Here is a 20,246-nt window from a genome sequence, read left to right as displayed (position 1 = left end):
TTCTTCAGGTCTACGAAGAGATCTTTGTCAAGATCCGAAGCTCTATTTGGCTCTTCAAAGTGTTCTTCATGGCTTTAGGGATCTTCAATCCATTTTTAGGTCAATCCATTTTTTTTCAAAAATAATAGTTTCTAGCGGAAGCCTTGTCCAAGTGCCCTTGGAATCTTTCCAAAAATAGATATTCCTAGTGGAAGCTCTATCGAAGTGCCACCTCAGCCTAGCCCTCCCCTAGCCAATCCCCAGCGGAAGCTCTATCGGAGTGCCACCTCAGCTTAGCCCTCCCCTAGCCTATCCCAGCAGAAGCTCTATCGAAGTGTCACCTCATCCTAAGCCAGGAAATAGTATTCCCTAGCCGAAGCTCTATCCGAACCCAAATCCAAAAGTAACCGTTCCTAACCGGAACTCTGTCTGCATACCATCACAGTCAACATCTCTTAAGAAAGGAAGTTGTAGGTCAAGACCATCTTCCCCTAAGCCACGAGAATCAAAAAGACAGTCTGAGCCAGTACTAATCAGGGGCCCACCCCTCTTGACTCGAAACAGGTGTTAATTTCAAGTACAGTTTCTCAACTAACTTGTCATCATGTAGACTTTATATAAACCTTGTCTTAGTGCATATTGGAGTTTAAATTCAGTCAATGTTTATATGTGTGATAACTTAGCCATGTATGTGGAATAGTAATAGTTGTGAAAAATGCTCGTTCTTAAGCATCTAATAGGAAGACCGGTTATACCAGGTAGATTGGGTGCCTAACACTTTCCCAATTCTACAACTTGAAACTTACCCTAAATCTCTGGACCAGACCAAATTTTGGGCCCTTTTCTCAGGAATTGGGTCCACCCCAGGGTCCTAGGCCCATAGCCCTAGGTGGTGACTCCAAACCCCCATTTGTATGATATCAATCCTCGTATTAGATTATCATCAAATCCCCGGATGAAGAATTTCACACTCTTATGAAATAGGCCTCCACGTATCATCGAGTAGTGATACGGCGGTACGGTGCAGTGCCCACAAGGTAAGCACACATGACACTCCCCCTCCCTCACATGAAAAAGAGAGAGAGGAGAGAGGACGGGATGCAAGTCCTTTCCCCTCCAAAAAAGGGAAGAGAGACATTTCATCATCTCTGGTCGCTATCCTCACAGTGGCGACTCCGTTGGAGATAAATGTCAAGCTTTTGATACTAAATACTACCTTTAAATGCAAGAACATTTTCCACCACATTTGTTTGAAAATGTGTTTGGCTAACCCCATGTTTGTAATTGTACTCGCTAACCGCATCATGCATCGTGCTCGAAGTGAAATCATTTGGCTAGGATACTCCCTATCATACTTGTACCCTCGGGGAGGTTAGTGCATGACATACTAAGTACTTTGAGAGAAAATGATGGCCGCTTCTTGTACAAGAGTGGAAGGTATAGTCAAACAGCAAGGATGTTGTAATTGTGGCAGCACCCTCGGGGAGGTCCACATACTTTATGGCATTCTGAGATCGAATGATGGTTACCCTACATTACACTTTTACGCACAATCACTAACAGTTCCACCACCCTGTGGCCAATTGCTTAATCTCATATATAGTCATGAGTAATGGGTAAGGTAGTCACCCCCTTGATCTCATACCCATGGGTATATCAAAAGGATCACATACCTTCTGTATATAGATCTTGTCAAGGAAGCCTTATCGGTCCTATTGCATCCACCGCATACTCGCATCATGTAGAAATAGATGAAGAAGCGAGGAGCTCCACAAGCTAACTGTAGAACTTGTTTGTGGTCTTGAAAAGGAATGTTCCTACATTATATTCCTATCATAAAGAATTGATTTCCTAAGTGTGTTTCAGATAAAAGGTGTCTCTCCTCAAGAAATACGTGACTTAGGGGTAATCCCGTCAGAGTCACGTAAAGTCCCGAGAAGTCTCGAGAAAATCAGGAGGAAGGACACCTAGTGGGAAAAAGAGCAAGGAAAGCATGACTTTATTACATGAAATGTTTTATGGGAATATTTCGACAAGCCATTTGTATGAATCTCCCACTTATGACATCGAGTGGACTAGGGGAATCAAACCCTATCCACCCTCTATCATTAAGCAGACTAACTTTGGATGGATCATTAGTTATTAATCTAGTGAATGTGTGAACAAGGGGTTGGGAATTCAAGAATCCTAAAATAAGCCACTTGTGGTTCAGGCACAGTTTCACATGTCAAGTATTCTTTGCGATCCCTTTGGACATGTCAGGGTAATCGGTTGACTCGCCTAAGTCTAGTGTCACCTCCATCATCTCTCCGAGATTGTCTCCTACCAAGTGATTACAACCCAGTTAGTATGGATCCACACGACTCTGAATCACCCGAACAGGCCTGAGTCCACCCCGTGGAGACCTTACAGATAGAAATGGCTAAAGTTAAGAGAGGGATAGCTCAGATATTGCATGCATTTCAGAACCCTCCCAGAGCTGATCCCAAATCTGAGCCAGTACTAGCTACAAGAGACTTAGAACATAATGGAATTATAGGTTATTGTGGGAACTCTTCACGAGTTGACTCAGGAGAACCAGAGTAAGTTAGGCCAACCGGCCTGAAAGGAGCCTCAACCACTCGTCCAAATAATCAACGGGGAACCTACTCTAGGGTCCCTCCCCCTAGGGTAATGATTGAAGATGAAGGAGAGGAATTTATAGCACATGTCCACATTGAGCCTCCAGAGACAAAGAAAGAAAAGAAACTTAGAGAGAAATTAGAAAAGTTGGAGAGCATGATTCGAGCAGGAAAAAGCTCGGAAGGCCAAACAATGGATTTAGAGGAAATGAGTTTCTTCTCTGGGGTAAGAATTCTTAAAAAATTCAAATGGCAGACTGACAGGTTTGATGGGTCAGGAGACCCCAAGGTTCACCTCAAAGTTTTTCTCAGCATCGTCAAGTCGTGGCAACTTGCAGATAACTAGATGGGGTAAGCCTTCATGTTAACCCTATCGGGACCAGTACTAAGGTGGCTCACACAGTTGGAGTCATCCCAAACTCAGAATTGGGCAATGGTGGTGAAAGCCTTCACCAAACAGTACTCATACAACACCGAAGTGGATGTGAAGCGACGAGAGCTTAAGACGTTGAGGCAACAACCTACATAAGGATTCACCGCCTTCTTGATGAGGTTTAGGGATATGGCAGATTGGTCTTCAGAAGCAGAGTAAGTGGAGATGTTGATAGAGAACTTATCAAAGCCTTATGATGGTGTTCTTTGCTACCAACATCTATAGACTTTTGATGCCTTGATAGCCAGCGACACACGCGTGGAAAATAGAATTCTGAGAGAGGCTCAATATCAAGGATCATCTCAAGATGCAAGCAAGAACACTAAAGTTGGATGGAGAAAGGGTCCAGAAACTAATGTGGTGAGTGTAGTGCAGTAGTTAGTCTTTCTAGCCACTTCTTCATAGCCATTCATAATACAAGAAGATGCACCCTCCCGGAAGGCCCCTCGTCCAAGAAGGTAATTTTTTGATTTGGGAATGCCTGTGATAACAGTGTATGAGAAGTTAAAGAAGCAAGGACTGCTAGTGAAAGTGGCTCCGAGGGCGATCAATAACCCTCCTCCAGCTTGGTACAGAGACCATGAATACTGTGCTTACCACACTCAGAAGGGGTATACCACCGAAAGATGCATAGGTCTACAACATACGATCCAGGACTTGGTAGACAAAAAAACCATTGAGATCAAGGTCAAGCAACCTCCCAATGTCAACATCAATCCACTCCCCGATCATGTGAACAATCTAGATGAAGAAGCCACAGAGAGTGACCCCACTCAACTCATTATACCTAGAGCTCGGAAGAATCATATGAATGCCCACGCATACAGAAAACTCATGAGTCAAAGGGCTAGAGTCATGAGGACTCCTAAAAGAAGAGAATCATCAGAAGATCGGATTCCCACTGTTCATCCTTCCTCATCAATAGAAGAATTTGCCATACCATAGTACTAACCTCCACCATACCTCCCACCTTCACTATATTTCCAGCCTCTGCCATACCATCAACCTTTACCCCATCATCAAGGAGAAGAAGTTTCCTCATCCTATCACCCCCAATCTTCATGTCCTATATCCCACATTACATCATCTTCATATCTTCCCGCTTTATACCCCTCATCACCTTCATACCAATCCCATTCTTAAGGTTCGGTATAAAACCCAAAAGAAGGATGGACAAACAGGTACAATTGGAAGGATATACTTGCACTACCAGACTCCCCAAAGATGTCTTCATCAACAGGGTCAATGAATGCATTAGGGGAAGACCAGGAGAGTGATCTCACTTCTCTAATTCAGTCTACTATATCTTCAGAGGATAATCTAGAGGTGATTGAAGAAGTCATGGATGACCTCCTCAGAGCAGTGATAGCATTGTCAGTAGGGGGACAAATTAAAGAGCATGCCTCCCTAATCCACATAGGGAGTGACACAGAGGATGATGACAAAGATGAGAGCGAAGATGAGAATGATGGAGATGACTCTGATTCTCAAGAGGATGATTAGTATCCAGAATAGGATGACTACCAAGGGCCTTAGTACAATGATAATGATGATGAGTTAGAATATTACTCACTAGACCACCAGACATGTTTCTCAGTCTATGCTATCAGTGGCGATGACCTAATAGTTGATTCGATAGGTGGCATTTACCCTTCCCTTTGCATGGGAGGAGATGATTCTACTTCAGATTTATAAAGTGATGAATAATCTAGAGAGTCGATGCAAGTTTATCTGGATGAACCAGAATCCGTATTAGAGATGGAAGAAAAGCTATGTGAAGTGTACTCAAACACATTGAGGATGCAAAAAAGAGTGGAAGAAATTGACAACATGCTGGGTGAAGTAACTATCGGTGATTGTTACTACCATGAGCATTTGAATGATCTAGAGGAAATAGGGCCAAACAACACATTTACAGAGGCAGTAGATGCTGCATTCCAACAGTTTTCTAATACAGTAAAAAGGTTATGAGCCAGGGCTGTGGATATTTGTTGAGGACCTTGACTTCCCACCCCAAGTAGGGAGGGAGAATCAGAAGAAGAGGATGATCCCATGGTAGGGATAATTACCATAACAAATAGTGATGATGAAGATTGTTATCCCACGGAGATTATTGTGAAGAAACCTGTTAACATGATGGAAACTAGAAGTGGAAAAGACTGCAAGGGCAAGGCTTTAGCAGTAGAACAACTAAGGCCTAATGAGGCCGGAACTAGCAGCTTGAAGAAAGATCTAGAGAACCTAGTATTGGCTCAACTCAAGAAGTCCCAAGCGAATATCTCAATTTGGGGATTGTTGATGGCATCCCCCACACATCATGAAGCAGTCTTGAAGTCTCTCACCAATGTACAAGTGCCAATCGAGATAAATCTGACACATCTCGTATATATAGTAGGGGCAATATATGCAATGCAATCCTTGATGTTCTTAGATTCAGAACTTCCTAAATGAGTCCAACACAATCGAGCTTTCCACATCATGGTAGAATATCTTGACAAAGTGGTTTCCCATGTTCTTAATGACAACGGGTCCGCTTTGAATGTGCTACCATTGAGATTAGCAAAGAGTATTAGCATCAACTTGGAAGAAATGAGGCCTACTACCCAAACCATATGGGTATATGATAATACCAAGAGGAAAATCCTTGGCATCCTTAGCATCCTTAGCCTCACCGTAAAGATTGGCTCGGTGAAGCTTGATATTGATTTCCAAGTCATTGATATATTGGCGGCTTTTAACATGCTCTTGGGAATCCTTGGTTGCATCATGCGAAGGCAGTGTCCCCTAGTCTCCATCAAAAAATGAGGTACATTTATGAAGGAAAGGTGATCAAAGTAGCCGGAGATCCCAAGGTTGTTAACACTTTGGCCAATATTGAAAATGGGGAAGAACAAGACTAGGAAGTCCAACTAAGTGGTTTTGAATTAAACACAACTTGTGCAGCCATTGCCAAAGAAGTTTCAAATGGGGAAATCCCAGCAAATATCATCAAGGAGTTCCAAAGCAGCCTAGTTTGGCAGTAAACAAAGGAAAAAATGGTCTTGGGCACTCTCCTCTGACCATCAAAGGGCAGAAAGTGCTGAGGATGGCTAGGAAGATCTCCGTCTCTTACTACCCTACTCTCAATGGGTATTTTGTAAAAGAAGGAGATGATTTCAAATGTGGAGCCATGGTTTGATGAAACCATCATAAATATGCAATCAAGATTTGAATTATTTTTTCAAGACGAGTTTGACTAGGTGACTCATGAAGTGGAACAACAGAAAATGCTAGTCAAAGAAAGTGATCAAGACAGTTGCATCACCGGAATAGCAGAAATTGTACTAATTGAGATTGGGCTTCCTCTGGTGACCTTACAACATTGAACCAATTGAAGGAGGTATCAAGTCCTTGAGTCCTCCTAAAAAGAGAATGGAAAAAGAAGATAAGGCTCACCTGGAGTCTACTGCTTCCTGTTGATTTGAAAGGCTACATTTGCTCACTCCTACAAGAGCCGAGAGCCCGAGAGTCACATGAGCTTAAGCCTCATCCTTTCAGAGGAAGAAGTGCTTATGTAAAGCAAAGAAGAGCACAGAGAATGATGGTTTGCATGTACTGTTCTTGAACCAACTGCAATGGGATGGCTCATGAAGGTGGTCAAAGATGTGACCGAGGCACTGTAATGGCATCCTTCAATAGGCTAAAAAAGATTGACTTTATAGAAAAGGATTGAGCAGTCTCCACTACTCTTCACCCCTCAGAAAGTTTGGCTTTCGAGAGCATGAGATTGACCAGGTGGTATTCGTGAAGAAGTAGGCACCTATCTAGAAGAACCGTTGCGCCACTAAAGAAGTTGTGGCAACTTTTTCAGAAGGAGAAGAAGGTCCTTTGCCACACCTCGTCCATTAAGCCACTGAACCGCTCCTGAAATGAACAAGCATTGGAGAAAACTATAAGTTTTCTCATGCTATTAAGTCAACCAGCCTGAATACCCCTGGCAAAAGCATCAAGCTAGTTATCAAGTCTGTAGTCGAGTTTGTTGTTCATGATTTTGTGTCGGCCTACCCTCTCGAAGAGAGTCTAGAGTCCAGAGTCCTTGTATGTTGAACCTGTCATTCCTTTCATGAATAAAATTTCTGATTCCGAGTATGACTTGCCTCCTTTTTCTGATGATGATCTTAATAAATATCAAGAATCAATAAAATAATGCAAACCAAAGAAATCCTAACCCATCATTGAGGATACTCGTGTTATTAATCTAGGAACCAACCAATGTCTTCGAGAGGTAAAAATTGACATTACCCTTGATGACAAAGAAGTAGAACAGATGATTAGTCTTCTGAAGAAATTTGTAGAGGTCTTTACTTGGTCTTATGAGGATATGCCTCGTATAGACCCCAACATTGTACAATATCGATTGTTGACCTACCCTGGGGTAAAACTGGTAAAGCAGAAGCTTCGAAGAATGCAGCCAACATGGAGTGAGAAGATCAGAGATGAAGTTCTGAAGCAGTGGAATGCAGGATTTCTACAAGTGGTGAAGTACCCCCAATGGTTAGCCAACATTGTGCTAGTACCAAAGAAAGATGGCAAGGTACAAGTGTGTGTGGACTTCCAAGATCTTAACAAAGTGAACCCTAAAGATAACTTCCCATTACCTCACATTGATGTATTTGTGGATAATATGGCGGGCATGCTTTGTTATCATTTATGGATGGATTTTCAGGATACAACCAAATAAGCATGCACCTAGAAGATAGTGAGAAGATAGCCTTCACCACTCCGTGGGGAACCTATTGTTATAAGGTGATGCCTTTTGGACTGAAGAACGCTGGGGCAACTTATCAGAGAGCAGCTACTGCCATATTGCATGACATGAGAAACAAAGATGTGGAAGTTTATGTGGACGATATGATAGTAAATTCAAAAGATCGATAGGGATATATTCCCACGTTAAGGCATTTCTTTGAAAGAATCAAGAAGTATCAGCTGAAGTTGAACCCTCAGAAGTGTGTATTTGGGGGCAACAGTGGGAAAGTTGTTAGGATGCTTGGTGAGTGAGAGAGGTATTGAAGTCGACCCTCTCAAGATCAAGGCAATTCAAGAGATGCCCACACCTCAACTGAGAAGCAAATACAAGGAGTTTTTGGTCACATCTAGTACATTAGCAGATTCATAGCTCAGTTGACTATAGTCTGTGAACCAATTTTCAAGCTACTGAAGAAGGATCAGCCCACTAAATGGAATGATCAATACCAACAAGCTTTTGACAAAATCAAAGGATATCTCATGAACCCACCAGTATTGACACCGCCGATGGAAGTGAACCACTTCTCTTGTACTTATCCGTGGGAGAATATTCCATGGGCTCTTTGCTAGCACAGAAGGACACGAAAGAAGGGGCAGAGCATGTTATATACTACCTTAGCAAGAAGTTCCTAGAATATGAGACACGGTATACATCTTTGAAAAAAACTTATGTTGTGTTGATTTGGGTAACGAAAAGGTTACGACACTATATGGTTTCCTATCTGATGCACTTGATTTCAAGGATGGATCCCAGTAAATACCTCTTTGAGAAACCAGCCCTAACCGGAAGAATGGCCCGTTGGTTGCTTTTAATATAAGAGTTTGACATCACCTATGTTACTCAGAAATCTATCAAGGGGGCAGGCCATAGCCGATCATTTGGCTGCCCACCCCATAGAAGATGGAAGATCCTTAGATGATGCCTTTCTCAATGAAGGAATCACCACAATAGAGGATGAAGACACAGTTGATGAATGATACTTATTCTTTGATGAAGCATCCAATCAGAAGGGATGTGGTGCGGGAATATTGCTTGTCACTCCTGACAACCTTTATTTGCCTTCATCATTCTGTCTCGATTTTTCCTATACCAACAATATTGCGGAAATACGAAGCATGTGCTTTGGGGCTCGAAATTGCTTTGACCATTGGTGTGAAAAGGATTAAAGTTTATGGTGATTCATCCATCATCATCCGTCAGACACAGGGAAAGTGGAAAAATAGAGATGAAAATTTGAAGCTATATCAAGAACATCTGGAAGAGGTGATTGGACACTTTGAGAATATCTCATTTGAATACTTCCAAAGAGATAAACAATAGGTTTGCTGATGCCCTTGCAACCTTGGCTTCCATAGTAGAATGCAACCCTATGGCTAGGGTTCGATGGTTCTTGGTGGAATAAAGAAGCAAGCCCATTTATTAGAATTCAGTGAACTCTCTCACTATGGATGGTCGGTCTTGGATTGCTCATATAGTAGGTTTCATCAGGGAAAGGAAGTACCCAGTTGAAGCAACTGATAGAGAAAAGAAGTTTCTGAGAAGATATGCCACCCAGTTTCTTCTTCAAAAGGATCTGTTATACAAGAGATCCTATGACGGATGACAGTTGTTATGTGTAGATGAAGAACAAGCTACAACCATCATAGAGGAAATTCATCATGGTCTTTGTGGACCCCATACGAATACGAAGATGTTATTTAAGAAGATCCTCAAGCTAAGATATTACTGGAACACAGTAAAAGCAAATTGTGTGGACTTTGTCAAGAAATGCCACAAGTGTTAGATATTTGCTAATATCATACATATCCTGCCAACAAAGTTGCATTCACTCAGTTCAACTTGGCCATTCTCCACTTGGGATATCGATACCATTGGAAAGGTCAACCCCAAGGCATCCAATGGTCACGAGTTCATCTTGATAGCCATTGATTATTTCACCAAGTGGGTAGAAGCTCAGTCCTATGCAGTCCTCACATCTACTAAGATAGCCAAATTCATCCAAGAAAATATCATTTCTCGATATGGAGTACCTTAAGAATTGAGATCAGATCAGGGATCCCATTTCTGGGGAAAGACCGATAAAATCTGCATAAAGTTTGGTATCAGAAGGCATCACTCTACCACGTATAGACCGCAGACGAATGGGACAGTGGAAGCAGCCTACAAGAACATCAAAGTCATCCTACAGAAAATGGTAGAAACACATAAGGATTGGACTGATAAGTTATCCCTTGCCTTCTGCGCATACCGAACTTCTGTATGATCCTCGACAGGGGCAAACCCTTTCTCTTTGGTATATGGGGTTGAGACAGTTCTACTAGTGGAAATCCGGTACCATACCTAAGGGTGCTCCTTGATAGTTAGCTACCTGAAGGAGAGTGGGTGAAGGCCAGACATGACGAACTTAATTTTCTCGATGAAAGGCACATGAAAGCCATGGATAATCTGAAGAAATATCAACTGAGAATGGCTAGGGCCTTTAACAAGAATGTGAAGCCCTGCCACAGAAAGAAAGGTGAACTTTCTCTTTGAGAACAAAGAGCCCTAATTCATAACCCAAGGGAAAAATTCATGCCCAACTAGAGCAGCCCATTCATCGTCAAAGAGATTTTACTAGGAAAAGCTATGAAACTCATAAACCACAATGGTGAAGAAATACCCGGACTGGTCAACATAGATCAACTTAAGAAATATTATGTCTGAAAGGGTGAAGAGCCTAATTACGTCAGACCTGATTCCTTTCGAGGGATACGTAGGCACTTGACATGTGCAAGTGCGGACTCAACCATCTAAAGGAAATAAATTGATTCCTCGATTAATAATCAAAGTATCTTAAAAGATCATCATACTTTGTGTCACCCAAGAATCGTCATTTGGCATAAAAGGCCATGTTATCCACCCATTGGTTCGTCCCTTCTTATCTAGGATTTTATCCTCCAAGAATCGCCATTTGGCATGAAAAGCCATTAGGTATCTGTCATTCACCTATGGTCCGTCTATCTTATCTAGGATTCCATCCCCAAAAAAAAAATCGCCACTCGATACCAATTTATCAAGGTCAGTTTATTCCCCATCCTAGATCGGTAAAAAAAAAAAAAAAAAAAAAGAAGAGCTTGATGCAACAGTGGTAAAGGCTTGTTTGAGTCATTAGCTAATGGGTAAGGCTTTGATAAATCAACATATCTCTTGTGTTTGTGATGTTTTCAGAAAAATTCATGGGATCGTTGGATGAGACATTGAGGAAATGGACCTTAGACATGAACATGAGGGCACCAGGATTGTTGAAATCCATGAATGTGTCATTTCTCGATCGAAACAGGTGTGTGAAATTACATCATCAGTTACTCTGACAGGTGCCTCAATAGTGGGATGTCAACTTACATGTATTTCGGTTTGGATTAGCAGAGATCTGCCCAACTCTCGAATAATTCCAGGTTTGTATGTTATCTCCACCCAAAGGCAGGTTGTTCCAACCATCTTTGAAGAAAGATTATTCAGAGGAAATTCAGGAGTTCTTCGGATGGAAAGAAGAGGAAGTGAAACAATTTTTCAAGTACGAGAAGATTGACATTCTGAAAGTGACCCAGATCTTCATCCAATATCTACCAATGGGAGGAATCCATCAACAGAGATCACAAGATGCTTATTTATTTTGCATGATAGCTCGCTATGTTCTTCGAACCCCCGAGCGTGGTGCACTACCTATGCTAATTGAGGTAATAAAACATTTGAAGAAGGGAGGTGACATCATCCCTATGGTTCTTATAGAAACATTTATGGGATTCGATGACATGAGCCATGGCCATAGATTTGGACTACATCATTATCAAGGGAGTCCTGCTATTTTTCATATTTGGCTCCTCGAGAAAGAAAAGTTAACCAAGCCATTAAAAGGAGGCCCACTCAAATTTCGTTGCTACCAGGACAATAGGAAAGTTCTGGAATTCGTCCTTATCATTGATTAGGAGAAGTACCTGCAGGAAAGGACTGTGCAAGAAATCATAAGAAGGTGCCTAAGGAATCTGCAAAAAGATTTTCTGATGAAGACCCCTAGCTACCACTACGTTAGGTTGATGAGATTGACTCACACGTCCTTTTATTTGCCTATGTACATCAGTCGACAATATGGGCTTAAGGCGATAGACCCAAAGGAGTTAGTGAACTTCCACCTACCCCAAGAGTTGTCTCCTCACCTTGTTACTTGCCTATCTTGTCTATAGTAGGAAAGTTGTTTCCCTCCTATGTAATTCACTTGGAGGTGGTGTTTGGATTTTAGCATCATTCCTGTTATTCTAATTGAGTTGAGGAATTAATCTGCCTTAAAATTCAAACTCCTGAACTCTCAAAAAAAAAAAAAAATGAGAAGAGAGAGAGAGAGAGATAAGTTTTCATTCCAAAATAAAGAGCCAAGTTTGTCCATACAAAAGGTCAAAAAAAAAAAAAAAAAAAAAAACATAGAGAGGTAAAAAAGAAAAAGAAAAAAGCATCATTTGTGTTTTCACAGGACCAACAGGAACAGATCTCTAGGAATCACCATCCTCATCTGTGCCATACTCGGACCTACTTATGGAAGTATCATGTGCTGATCATGAACTCGCCAGCTATGCTATAAGGTCCTCAATCTGGGAAGCCTGGTCAGCATTCTGTTCCCTTAGAGAAGCAACCTACCCATCCTGGGAAGCACAAAAGATGGTCAAAGCAAGGAGTAATAATAAAAGAAAATCAAAGATAAAAAAAAAGAAGAAGAATCAAGTCAAAAATCAAACATCAAAATTCCAAAGAAAAAAAAATTCCAATTCCGAGGTATAGCTCAAAATTTTTACTACAAAATACAAAATCCAAATCAAATTTCAAGTGGTAGGTAAAATTTACATCGCATTCATGTGAAAGGTGCAAATCAAAGTTTCTTACTACCAAATACCAAATTCAAAATTATTTTGGTGGTAGTTGCAAATTATGTCACATGGGAAGTAAAAGCTCAAAAAGAAGGTAAAAATCAAATTCATGTGGTAGGTGGAAATTATATCACATGAAAAAGAGGAAAGTAAAGGTAAAAATTTTATTTCTCATGGTCAAAATTCATGGTTAAAAGCAAAAAAAAAAAAGATCAATGGTAAACGAAAAATCAATGATAAAGGAAAGATTCCAAATCAAGGGTAAAAAGCAAAAAGTAAGATCAATAGTAAAAGCAGGGTTCTAAATCAACGAACCAAAAATCAAGGAATAAGGGAAAATAAAAAAAAGAAACAACTTCATTGCCCCCACTTCAGATAGCCCAATTGCATTTACCTGGCCCCAAGGGGCCCTTTCTCTTTGTATCGGCTCTATGTGACCCGATCTCATAGACCACGTTCCCTGAACTGGTACATGTGAAGCCTAAGGAAAGTTCAAGAATCAAATATTTTTATTTGTTGCAAGTGTTTGAGATTTAAAATGTAACCGCAAGCGTACGGATCAGTGTAGCTACAGGTCGAACACTGGGAGAGTAGCCACTTTATTTTTGGCTTCTTTTAATATTGCGAAGGTGAACCGATTAATAGTTGTGATCTAATTCTATCTACCATCCTAAACATATGTATTTAAAATAATGTCCTAACCATTCGACATTTAGGGATTTAAATACACAAGCTACACAATTAAAATTAAATAAATAAATAACTAAAAATAAACAACCCAAGCAATTAAAAAGCAATGAAGGAAAAAAATGATGAAATAAAAATAAAGTAAAATAAAGGGATAAAGCTAGAGAGAGGCTTACAAGTAGATTTCTCTACTTAGCTGGAGGGATGCACCATAATATGAGCTTCCCTACTTGACCAGAGAGTCACTCTTACAAGGGTTACTCTACTTAGCTTTAGGGAAATGGAGCTAATTAAAATAAAAACAATAAAATGATGGTTCTATAGCTAGTAGGGGCAAAGCTAACATATACAATAGCCATGAACCTTGGGGAAAAGGGAAAGCAATAATGTAACGACTAAAATTAAAATCCTAAATTAAGAAAGAAAGGGTAGTCAGAAGAGGGAATGAGAGGGGGAGAGAAGACTATTGAAGAAGCTACCTAAATCAATGCTTGAACTTGAAAGCTTGGGTGATTTAAGATACTGCCAACCCTAAAAATCAGATCTGGAATGAACTAAATCTGAAATTTCTAGGCCTGCAGAAAACAAATCTTAAAAAAAATGAACTTGAAAAAGAGATTCTCCATGGCTCATGATCTTGTCACCTAGATCTAAACTTAGAACTAATACTTAAAAATTACAACTCAATTGTGTAAATCATAAACATAAAAGGCTAAATAAAAATAAAAGAGTGCTTGCATTAATTGAAATAAAAATCTATTACAAAAGTGATTAAAGCAAAAGCAAAGAAGAACTAAAACTAAAGAGAGAGAGAGAGAGAGCAACTAAAAAAAATCCTAGAAGAAGAATGAAGTGTCTCATCCCCTTGTGTTGATTCTGTTATATAGAGAATGAGGGAGGGAAGCTAACGATTTTAGCTTATAAAAAAAAGATTTTTTTTTTATCTTGTTGATGATGTGGAGGAGAGAGAAGAGAGAAAGAGAGAAAATGTGTGGAGAGATAATCTCCCACGATTTTTCTTGTATGTTTTCCTTTTTTTCTCCCATTTTCTATTTTTCTCTCTCTTCTTGCGCAAGAAACCCCCCTTAGCTAATTTTTCTTGCTTGGATTTAGATAATATTCTATTTTAATAGAAAATTTCATCTATGCCCTTGTCTTTTCCTTTTCCTTTTTTTTTTCTTTCCTATTTTTTCTTCAACACAACCCTCTTGGCCGACCTCCTTGCCTTAAGTGATGAGTAGGAGGGAGAAAATCTTTCAAAAAAAAATCTCCAAAGAATGGTAGCCAAGCGGTTCAAACTTGAGACCTCCAATAAGTAAAGGATTTTGCACACCTCAACTCACCAACTAAGTTAGGTAGTTGTAATTACCAAAAAAGAATCTTCAATCACTTAAGGATGTGGTCCATCAATTTTTATTGGGATTTGAAATATTTTTTGTAACCCTGGGACAACTGTAGATGGGATGGTTCTACATCTCGATTCAGTTCTAATCCATTATTCTTTTTCTGGCCCGAAAGGAATAATCATTTATATGGTTGACCAAACAAATGTGTACTTTTGAATGTACACATCCATCTTGCTCAGAATTTCATCATTTTTGCAACCATGAAAAGAAAAGGGACTTTTTATGTGTAAAATTAGAGATATAACACCCGATAGTCCTTAAGGCCTTGAAAATATAAAATCTGCAAAAAAAGAGTAAAACCCAAGGTAGCTCCATTCTAAATATGTAAAATGCATGTTTTACTACTCTAGATTTCACACATAAATGTGCTCATCAGAATTCCCCCACACTTAGACTTTGCTAGTCCTCGAGCAAAACAAAAAGAAAAAGAATTAAAATAAAAAACCTAACCCACTTTCATAGGAATCACGGTTGCACTTAGCATGTGCAACAAGCCTTTAAACCCCTAGGTCACCCCTAGTGGACGAGTTGTGTCTCGTAGGTGTTTACAGTGAATATACATCCAAAATTCAGAATAAACAAATTCTAATCTTGGCTAAAGGTAAGGGCCATATCAATCCGGAGCAAAGATAATTCTTCTTACAAGGGACCACCACATTTGAACTTATATTACCCCATATCAATTTCAGGTACTAGTATATTTCTTAATTTAGAACTCACCTCGTCTCTTCCAAAATATCCTTATCTTAAGGTAAACCACTTGTGAAGAAATAGAGAACCAAGGACTAAGGCGTTGGAGCGTTTTAACCAAACATGTTACTAAGCATTAATAACATTTGCATATATTTTTCTTTTTTTTTCTTAATAAACTCTATTCTACTCCACTACTTTTAACCTGAATGACATGATGGAGCAAACACCAGATACCCAAGTTACTATGTAGCTTCGTTTTTTGCATATGACCACACAGACAGCGATGCTAGAGTTCTTTCAGAAGTTTCTTCCCAAGAAATTTCGATCAAGACACCATGCTTCTTGAGGCATAATGCCCTGTCTAGATCTAAGGGAATCAACTCTTACTCTTCTTTATACCACATTTCACACTTCATTTAAAATTGTGCATTTTTCAACTCATGCCAAATTAAAAATAAAGTCTCAACTCCAAATCAAGAGTACAAAGAAAATAAAGATTTACATATGATCCAACATCGTAAAACAAAGGTTTCTTATTTTTAAAAAAAGAGTCCCATCTCAAGACACAAACTTGTTTCTTTTTTTTCAATAGGCTTTTTATATGTTCAAGATGGGTACCTTAATCAAAACTCTTATTTTCACATATTAAGCAACTGAGTCATATGGTTATTAATCAAAAACCAAAGTAGGACATCATCCTTAGCAAGCTAAAAAACAAAAAAGAAAAACTAACTCAAATAAAGGGAAAAAGCAAAAATTGGTTTCCCTCCCCCACACTTAAGTCATACAATGTCTTCAATGCATGGAAAGAATTAAAAGTGAAGACAATGCAAGGGGGTCACTTGGGTAAAGTTAGTCATCAGTGTAAAAAGGTTCATAGAGATCTATGACCTCTTCACTACCAATAGTAGGAAACTCGATGAACGATTTCAAACGCTGACCATTAAACTTTGAAATTACCCATATTCCTGGATTCAGAATCTCCACATCTCCATGGGGATATACATTATGGATAATAAATGGGTCATACCATCGGGATCTAAGCTTACTAGGGAAAAGATGCAATCGAGAGTTATACAATAAGACCTTATCACCAATTGCAAAAGATTTACGCAGACTGTGCTTATCATGGAAAGCTTTAGTCTTTCCCTTGTAAATCCTAGAACTTTCATAGGCATCATTTCTAAGTTCTTTTAACTCAAATAGTTGGAGCCTATGATGACTTCCTGCATCAGACAAATCAAAGTTGAGCTTCTTGATGACCCAAAAAGATTTATGCTCCAACTCAACTGGTAAGTGATAAACTTTTCCATACACCAAACGGTAGGGAGACTGACCAAGATCAGTCTTGAATGCAGTTTGATGGGCCCACAAGCATCAATAAGCCTAAGGGACCAATCCTTACGATTGAGATTAATAATTTTCTCTAAGATTTGTTTGATCTACCTGTTAGACACCTCCACTTGGCTACTAGTTTGGGGGTGATAAGGGGTAGATAACTTATGGGTGATCCCATATTTTTTTCATTAAGGCCTCAAAAGGCCTATTACAAAAATGAGTACCCCTATCACTAAAGTGATATATTTTTTTCATTATAGCACGTGATGTACCAAAGTGGGGAAATATATTTTCTTTGAGAAACTGGACCACTACTTTGTGGTCATTAGATTTAAGAGGTATCGCCTCTACCCATTTAGAAACATAATCAATGGCCAAAAGTATGTATAAATTCCCAAAGGAGTTAGGGAATGGTCTCATGAAATCGATGCCCCACACATCAAAGATCTCAACTACTAGAATAGGTTTGAGGGACATCATGTTCCTCTTATTGATACAACTAAAAGACTGGTAGGAGGGACAAGCCTTGCAAAAATCAAAAGCATCTCTAAAAAAAGTGGGCCAATAAAATCCACATTGGAGAACCTTTATGGCAGTCTTTTTAGGTCCAATATGTCCACTACATGCATGATCATGACAAAATGATAAGAGTGAGTGTTGCTCATGATCAGGCACATAATGTCTGATAATTTAGTCAGGATAAACTTTAAAAAGATAAGGATCATCCCAAAAGAAATGCTTAACTTAGAAAAGAAAACAATACCTATCTTGGGTGGACCAATGATCTGGAGTCACACCTGAAACTAAGAAGTTGACAATGTCAGCAAACCATGGTTTGCTGGACACTGCAAGTAATTGTTCATCTAAAAATTCTCGTTAAGTAAAGAATCAACAGTCAAGGAATTGAAAAACTGGGATAAATAGTCTGCAACTAGGTTTTCAACTCCTTTCTTATCCCTAATTTTCAAATCAAACTCTTACAAAAGCAAAACCCACCTAATAAGATGGGCTTTGGTATCCTTCTTCTGAACTAGGTATCTAAGAGCGGAATGATAAGTATACACCACCACATGTGATTCAACTAAGTAAGATCGAAACTTTTCTAGTGCAAACACAACAACTAAGAATTCCTTTTCAGTGGTTGCATAGTTGAGTTGTGCATCATTTAGGGTTCTAATAGCATAGTAAATGACAGTGGGTATCTTATTAGTCCTTTGACCCAAAACTACTCCTATAGCAAAATCTGAAGCATCACATATCAGTTCAAAAGGTTCAGTCAAAATAGGTGGTTGAACAATGGGTGCATTGGTCAACTCCATAAGTTGCTTAAAGGATTCTAGGCACTCTTTAAGAAACTCAAAAGTTTGATTTTTGGCAAGTAGTGCAGTGAGAGGGCGGGTTAACTGATTAAAGTCCTTGATGAACCTTCTGTAGAAGCTAGCATGACCCAGAAAATATTAGACATCCTTAACAGATTGAGGAGGTGATAAATTATCAATTAAATCCACTTTGGCTCTATCTACATTAATTCCCTCCTTGGATATTACATAGCCTAAAACAATACCAGATTTAACCATAAAATGGTATTTCTCCCAATTCAAAACTAAATTCTTAGATATGCACCTTTTCAAAACTAGAGAAATATGGTGAAGACATTCAGAATAAGAATTTCCATGAATTAAAAAGTCATCCATAAATACTTCTAAGAATTTTTTGACCATGTCAGAAAATATGCTCATCATGCATCATTGGAACATAGTAGGGACATTGCAAAGCCCAAAGAGTATACACTTGTAAGTAAATGTTCTATATGGGCATGTAAAAGTGGTCCTATGTTAGTCTTCTAAAGTAATTGGGATCTGGTTATAGTCAGAATATACATCAAGAAAACAATAATATTATGTCTCACTAACCTCTCTAACTGGTCAATGAATGAAAATGGGAAGTGGTCCTTCCAGGTTATCACATTAAGTTTTCTGTAGTCTATGCACACTCTCCACCCTGATTGGACACGGGTTGGAATCAGTTCATTATTGGCATTGGGAATTACAGTAACATCAGACTTCTTGGGCATTACATGAACTGGGCTTACCCATTGGCTATCAGAAATAGGATAAATTATTCCATGATCCAAGCACTTTAGGATTTCTTTCTTAATGGCGTCTATCATCACAGGGTTAGCTCTTCTTTGAGGTTCCATGGATGGTTTGGAATCCTCCATTAGATGTATATGATATTGCACAATAGAAGAGCTTATACCCTTGATATCAGTCGTGGTCAAACCTAAGGCTTCCTTATTGTCTTTTAACACTTTAAGTAATTCCTCTTCCTGGCTAGAAGTCAAATCTGAAGAAATTATTTTAGTCAGGCCCTAGGAAATCATACCTCAAATTAGATGGCAACTCCTTAAGATCTAACTTTGGGGGCTCAACTATGGAAGGTTTATGAATGGAATTGGACAGGGGTCCTAAGGACTCTACAGGTGTGTGAAGACTCAAGACTTCAAAAAAAAATTTCACTATCATCGTCCAACTCATCCATACACTCTTGGAATTTTAAATCAAAATCAATATCAAAATTGGTAATTAAATCATCAGAAAAATCCAAAAAATCCTTAGGCTTATTAATCTCATCATCCATATGTGGTTACTTGCCTATCCTAAACATGTTAAACTCAATAGTTTGGTTACCAAAAGATAACCTTAGGAAACCATTTCGGCAATTGATTAATGCATTACTGGTAGCAAGGAATAGTCTTCCTACAATTATGGGGATCTCATCCTTAGTTGAGAAGGGTTTGGTATCTAACACAATGAAATTAATAGGAAAAATAAATTCCCCCACCTTTAGTAAGACATCCTCAACCATCCATTTATAAATCTTAATAGACCTATCTGCCAACTGAAGAGTGATTCCAGTGGCAATCAATTCTTTCAATCTTAGTTGCTTATACACATGGTAAGACAAAAGATTAACACTTGTGCTAAGGACAAGTAAGGCATGCTCAATGTAGGTGTTGCCTATGACACAAGCTATGGTAGGGCTCCCTGGATCCTTATACTTGGCTGCTATAGGTTGAGTAATTATGGAGCTAATGTTACCTGCTAAGAACGCCTTTTTGGGCACACTAGTGATACGTTTATGAGTACACAAATATTTCAAGACCTTTGCATAGGTGGGGATCTGGGATATGGCATCCAAAAGAGGGATGTTCACTTCTACCTTCTTGAAGACTTCTAAAATTTTGTCTATGGAAGTAATCTTCTTACCAAGCGATTAGGAAAGGTGATAGGGGGAACATAAGGACTGTTAGGGATTTTTCCTTTTTCAGAAGAATCATTTTTGATTTTCTCAACAAAATCATCTTTAATTGCAGAAGAATCTTTAGGTTCATCAGACGAACCT

Source organism: Macadamia integrifolia, unplaced genomic scaffold (genome assembly GCF_013358625.1).
Source record: "Macadamia integrifolia cultivar HAES 741 unplaced genomic scaffold, SCU_Mint_v3 scaffold433, whole genome shotgun sequence".
NCBI classification, from domain to species: Eukaryota; Viridiplantae; Streptophyta; class Magnoliopsida; order Proteales; family Proteaceae; genus Macadamia; species Macadamia integrifolia.
The sequence above is the reverse complement of the archived record's forward strand: the minus strand, read 5'-3'. Positions refer to the sequence as shown.